The following is a 6,749-nucleotide window of genomic DNA, read 5'->3' as shown; positions in this document are numbered from 1 at the left end:
TGGGTTTTTTTAACACCACACTCTAGTTTTGTTTGTTTTTTCACATCTACCTTTTTGTTACCATGCACTAAAAGCGAGATGTCTTGCTAATTAAAGGCTACTCAGTATAAAAAATATCATGTACTTAATTGGAGTTGAGATATCCCTGTGTGATACAAGTCACTTGTTCCTCTTGTTAATCTTTTTTTTTTTCACTTAACATCCAGGCAGCTTCAGCTGCTGATACTTTAATTGGAGGTAACACTTAATCACATGCATATTTATATAGCTTAAAATGCTACTTTTGGAGCAATTAGGAATGAGGAGCAGAGTGGAGTGACTCTGGGTGGGGAAGGAAGCTGCAGGGATCATGGCTGGCACTTTATGGAACACTGGGATAGTTTGGGTTGGGAGGGACCTTAAAGCTCATCCCATCCCACCCCCTGCCACGGGCAGGGACACCTTCCACTAGCCCAGGTTGCTCCAACCTGGCCTTGGACACTTCCAGGGATGGGGCAGCTTCTCTGGGCAACCTGTGCCAGGGCCTCCCCACCCTCACAGTGCCTTTTTAAGTAAAAGATTATAAATAATTTATTTAACTTAAGCCTTGCAGATCCCTTGGAGCACAGCTGTAACCTGTAGCCCAGCTCTGCAGGAAGTCACTCCTGTGGTGGCAGAGGTGGGAAGCTGGGGGTAAGAGATGGTCCCTGTGGAAGTGGAGATGTCCAGGAATCCGGCCTAGAACTGGATTTGATGCCTGGGGAAGTCCAAAGGGATGTAATAGGTGATGTTTCCACAGGTGGATCTGAAACCCCTTTCGCTTCAGGCTGTCCAAGGGTGATGTAGACACGGACACCTTGATACTCCCACCTTAAAATATTTCTGCAAAACCCAAACTCTTTGGTCTGGAGCCAAATCTTAGGCCCTTCCCTTGTTTTCACCCCACTTAAATCACCGTCACCAGTGAATGAAGTGATGTAAGTGAAATCTTAATTCTTCCTACCAGATAATCAGGCTGGATCTTCCTACTCCTGACTTGAGGGGGACATCAAAAAGAAAACTGGCTGTCCTGTGGAATGGACTGACAGGTTTTGGTTTCCACCCAGCACAGAGCTCCCTGTCCTGGGCTCTTGCCCTTGTCTGGAGTTTGGAGCAGATCCTCGTGCCAGGGGCGTGGTTGGCACCAGGTAACTGAGCACCTGAGCTCTTTTTGGGGGGTGTGGGGTGACCTTGTGCCTGGAAACAGCTGTGGGTGGGATGTGGAGGCTGCCAGAGCAGCTGATTTATTCTGGCAGGGGCTGGAGCAATGCTGGGATTTGAGGTGGCTCAATCTGTGCCTTCTCTTACAGGGCTTAACTCTGGGGGTGGAGACCAACGAGGGACACCTGGAGCCAAAGCTGGAGGAAAATCCCTGATTCAAGCCTGTGGATGGACTGGAAGAGATGAAAAGGGGACAGCAGCAGGTAAGGAATCACTTCTCTGTGCAAAATGGGAAACCAAAAACAGTAATAACATGACTCCTTCAGGGCTGCACAAAGTCAGTGAGGGGAGGGAATCTGGTCCCAGGATGTGGGACACCCTGTGTGGAGGGAGGGAATCTGGTCCCAGGATGTGGGATACCCTCTGTGGAGGGAGGGAATCTGGTCCCAGGGTATGGGACACCCTCTGTGGAGGGAGGGAATCTGGTCCCAGGGTATGGGACACCCTCTGTGGTTCCTGAAGCTGCTTTGTGGGACAGCAGGGCTGGGTGTTGCTGGCTGGGGTGCTTTACTGAAAGGATTCCCTCACTGCCATCCCCCTGAGGGGATGCACGTGCAGGGAGCCTGAGGGTGGCATGCTGTGGAAGGCCCCTGCTCCCAGCCAAGCAGGAGGGCTGGGGCTCCCAGCATCTGGAATGTTTGCAGGGAACATGAAGCACAGCGTGAACCCCTGGCTGAAATAACACTCAGGAAGCCCTTGGGTTGTCTTTGGCAAGGCCATGTGTTTGTGGGGCTCGTGACCTTCCTGGGCTACTGTTCTGTAGCTGTTTTTTCCCTCGTCCTTGTTATCCAGAGGGATCCTTAGCCTGCTGGGTGGCACAGGCTTGCTGAGCTGGTTATTCCAATTGACTGGACTTGGTGCTTTGGGGTACCTTTGGCTGTGGATAATTCCCCATTCAGGCAGCCTCTGCCTCTCCTTGATTTATTGCCGTTTCAATTTCCAACAGTAAAAGGGGAGAGGACGTTCTTGCGTGGAATATTAGATGGCTTGAGCAGCAGAATCACAAATTTTCCTGAACAACAGGGCAGTGAAACCCATCAGGCTGAGTGGGGCTGGGGTGGGGGGGGAGATGTTAAAACAGCAGCAGCGTGTTGACATCTAATCCTGGCTGCGAGCTGGGAGTGCAGGCAGAGCCTCCTGCTCTTCTGAGAGCTCTGATGGGATCGATATGTTCCCGCAGAACACTTCAATCCCATCACTCTGGCCCTTGGCAGGGAGGGGAGGGGAGCATCTGCTTGGCTGGGAGATCTTTGACTAGTCCTGACAATGAGAGGTGGTTCTTTTGTGCGTGTTGCCTGGGGGCAGTGAGTGAGTCAGAGGGTTTCCTGCCATCAGAGGAGGCAGAGGAGGGATAAAATGCAGATGGGATGGACTCCCCGGGGATGGAGGGGCTGGGTGGTGCTCTGGAGGAGGCAGCTGCAGTGTCTTGTACCCGGGGGACCTGTGGTGTGACCCGGGCTGGAGCAGCTCCTGGTGGAGTGGGTGTGATCCATGGATTTCTTCCCTTCCCTCCTCCTTAGACGCTGAAAACAAGATCATAGAATCATTAGGGTTGGAAAAGACCTCAAAGAACATTGAGTCCAACCTTTGATTGATCAGCTAGACCTTGTCAACCTGATCAGAGCACTGAGTGCCACGTCCAGCCATGTCTTTGACACCTCCAGGGGTGGTGACTCCACCACCTCCCCATCAGCCCGTTCCAATTCCTGACAACCCTCTCTCTGGAGAATTTGAAGGGTAACAAAATACTGTCAGGGTAGCAGGGGAGAATCTGGAGGAAGAGCTGCATCATGCACAACTGAATGACAATTCCAACCTTCCCAGCTGTTCCCTTAGCTCCTGCCTTGCTGGTCACACTGGGAGCTGTGGGACAGGGACCTGGTATTACACACAGGCTTTTGGGGTGTGCTGCTAATTCGTATTCGTGGTATTCAAAGTCAGGCCTGATCTTGCCATGGAGTGGGGCAAGGGGGAAAAAAAAAAAAGAAATTCTATTAAAAAAATAGAAGTGTTGTCAAGGAAACTGCGAGTGAGGCACAGAGAGAAGTGTCCCCACAGCAGAGCTGTGTGAGCACAGGGAGGGCTCCACACATGGAGTGGAAACAGCAGCGTTCAGTGCTCACTCCAGAGCTGTTTTGATTGCTGGGGGACTCCATCCCAACCTGCTGGAGTTGTTCTGTGCACGTTCCTTAACGAGCCAGCCTTTCTGTGCAGCTCAGCCTGAGATCTGAAACAGGAGGGGGTCAGGAAGGTGGCAGAAATTACAGCAGACTTGCTCTGGGAAGAGGGATCCTTCCTGCAAGGATAATGACTTAAAGCAAGACAAATGCTCTGTTTCTCAGTTAACTCCTCTCCAGCCCCAAATCCATCACAAAATGCCTCGCGTTCGACGTCCTCGCGTCTCTGCCCTTAATGATGACAGTAAATTTAAACACCCCAGGAGGGCTGGGAATAGCTGCCAACTTCTGGGATGCTCCTGCTGCGACTTGGGTGAGGCTGCTGGGGCTGCTTTTCCCGGGAGTAATGAGGGAGCTGAGTCTTCCACACGCTCCCAGCCCTGGTGAAAGCAGGTGTGACGCCGGTAACCCGTGGTTGTTTCCTGGTTACCAGGTAATGGCTCTGTCCCAGGTGAATCCTCCGTGCCTGCAAAGGTAATTTTTCATATGGCTCTGCTGTTTGTGTGCTGAGCTGAATCCAAGCTTGCCATTTATTTCAAGCAAGGAATCAAAACAGGGCTGCCAAAGGGCAGGGAAACTAAACCGTTTGCATCAGCTTGGAGATGGCTTTAAATGAATTCCCAGGGCTCTGCCAAGGTGCTGGGCACTGCCCCGCTGACCCCTGGCACCCCCGAGGGTCCTGCTTTGCTGCCCTGAGCTGGGTGGGCTGCAGGGAGCCCCCTGTGTCCAGCTGCTGGGAATTCTGCCCCTGGATGCTGCAGCGGAGCTCGTTGTGAGTCTGGGCTTGTCCCTCCTAAACAAAGCAGCTCTGAGCCAGGGCTGGGAGCTGAAAATGCCTCTCTCCTCCAGCTCTCATGTTTATGTATGGCTGCTGTACACACTGGTATTATTCCACCTGTTTGATGCTAATGGGTGTTTGGGATAGAGCAGCTGCTAAAGTGGCACACACTGGGGTGGATCAAACCAGCAGGTGACATTTTTCACCGGGCTTATCTCGGGGAACAAGCCGGGCCTGCAATAAACTGGCTGCTCCCTCCTTTTAGCTGAGGACAAAGCTGCCATTATGCAGGGCCAGGAGAAAGTGAAACCCCAGGGGATGGGCTGAGTGAGTGTGTGATATCCCTGCTCCGACATTAATGCGGGAACTCAAGGTCAGAGGCTGCCCAGCTCTGGGAGCCCGAGGCAGAAGGGGCCTCCAGCAGGAAGAATGGCTTGATTTCTTTATCTCCTGGATCCGTGTATCAATTATCCGTGGCGTCTGACAGCCTGGGATGGGAATAGATTTTTCTGCTCTTTAGGAGAGGTTTGGCATCTCCTGTTTGCCCGTGGTGTGGCCTGTGAGAGGGAAAACCCAAGGGCAGCAGCTCTGCTTTAATCTCAGGTGCTCCTTCTGTGGCTGGCGAGGCAAATGGTGCTGCTAATGTGAATTAGGGAAATCTGCTGTGCTCTGCTCTGGAGGGATTGCTGAGAAATTGGAGAGGAAGTTACCAGCCCTGCGTGGCAGAGAGTTGTCGCAGGGTTAAGAAAACCGGATCAGCCTCAAAATGGAGGGATTAAAAAAAAGCCATTTTGTCCAGTTTTTAGGATAAAAACCTGGCTGGTATCATGACCTCAGCCTTGGAGCCCAGGGGTTCCCAGTCTGTGTCCTCTGGGAAGGAGTGCCAGTGGAGTGATGCTCCTGCACCTCCCTTGGGATGAACCACGGGGTAACCCAGAGCTGTGGCAAAGCCCATCCCCAGCTCCAGGAGAGCAGAACCAGCATTTCTGGTCAGGGTCAGGGTCCTGGCCTCTCTAGGATAACAGGAGGCTGTTTCCACATTCAGATTGATTGAAATCAACTCCTTGATTTGGGGAAAAAAACCTCCCCTGCTGCCTCCTGCCCCTTCCTGCTCAGCTCTCTGAGCTCTGGGAACACTCCTTTGGAAGCAGCATGTCCAGCAGCCCATGTGAATGGGAAAACTTTCCTCTGGAGCACTCTGGAGTTTTTTAAAGAATGTGAATTATTGCTCTTGACACTTCCCAAAGTCTGGGGTTCCTGGCCTGTGTCTCAGGACCCTTCTCTCTGCAAAGGCACCATCTCTGCATGGACCAATATGCCCCCTCCTGCTCTTCCTCACACCCTTCCCTTCCTTGGAATTCCTTCTTTTTCAGTTTTACTCCCTGCACTGAACCTGCAGCTCCCTGGAGAGGGGCCTCTTCCCTCCTGTGCAGTGTGTCCTTCTGGAAAAGCAGCAGTGTCCCTGCTGCTCTGTCCCTCTGGCTGGGGATGTTTGCAGGGATCCCTGCGCTGCCCTGGCTGTCGCCCGTCCAGTTTGCAATTTTTAATGATGGGAATAAATGTGACCTCTTAGGGATCAGCCTCGTATTGGAAATGCAATAACAGAGGAGGGAATTGCTCTTGGAGTCAGGCTGTGAGGGCTCCTGACTGCAGCCACAGGGCTTAATGCAGCAGGAGCCTCTTCCTAATGGATGGGAGCTCTGCTCCCGAGCTCGGATAGCTGATCGATACAGGGCAGGGAGGGAGCAGCATTAAATCTGTGCCTTCTCAGGACCTCCCAGGAGAAGGGGAAGAAATGTATTTGCAGCCTCATAAAGTGATTTCCCAGCTGGAGTGGAGCCTGGCAGGCCATGGAGCTCTGAGCCCTGCCTGCTGAATCCCATCCCGTCCCCACATTCCCATTGTTGTGCCGTGGCTCCACACTCCGTAGAACTCTCATTATCTCGAGTCTCCCTCGTGTTTGCTGTGGAGCTGAGGCAGCAAACGGATGGGAATGGCCCTGAGATAAAGGCTGAGGGAATGTTTCCTGCTTGCCTGGAGTCTGGAGAGAAAAGGGTCATAAAGCACCAGGGCTGTTGATGGAATGTGTTTTGCATTTGGTGTGAGACAAAGGAAGGAGTTTGGATGGAGGCCTTGGCAGAACTCAGGTGGGAGATGATCCCTGTTCCCTTGACAAGGACGTTTCAAGGATGGGCAGTGACCTCCTAAATCTGCACTGTGACATCTGAGTAGGTGCTGCCCTCGAGCTCTGCACAACTTACACCCAGGAGGGGCTCTGGCTCCTGCTCTCCCAAGCAGTGGGGCTGCACAACTGGGAATCTCCCTGTCCCAGCACTTGGGATGCCCACACTGGTTGCCCACAGAAGTGGCTGCCCCATCCCTGGAAGTGTCTGAGGCCAGGTTGGACGGGGCTTGGAGCAGCCTGGGATAGTGGAAGGTGTCCCTGCCCATGGCAGGGGTGGAACGAGATGGTCTTTAAGGTCCTTTCCATCCCAAACCATTCCATGAACCTGTTGCAGGCAGGGTGAGATGCTCTGCCCTTGGGAGGCTGTGTG

This window comes from Pseudopipra pipra, chromosome 24, assembly GCF_036250125.1.
Source record: "Pseudopipra pipra isolate bDixPip1 chromosome 24, bDixPip1.hap1, whole genome shotgun sequence".
Lineage (NCBI taxonomy): Eukaryota > Metazoa > Chordata > Aves > Passeriformes > Pipridae > Pseudopipra > Pseudopipra pipra.
This window is presented reverse-complemented; position numbering follows the sequence as displayed.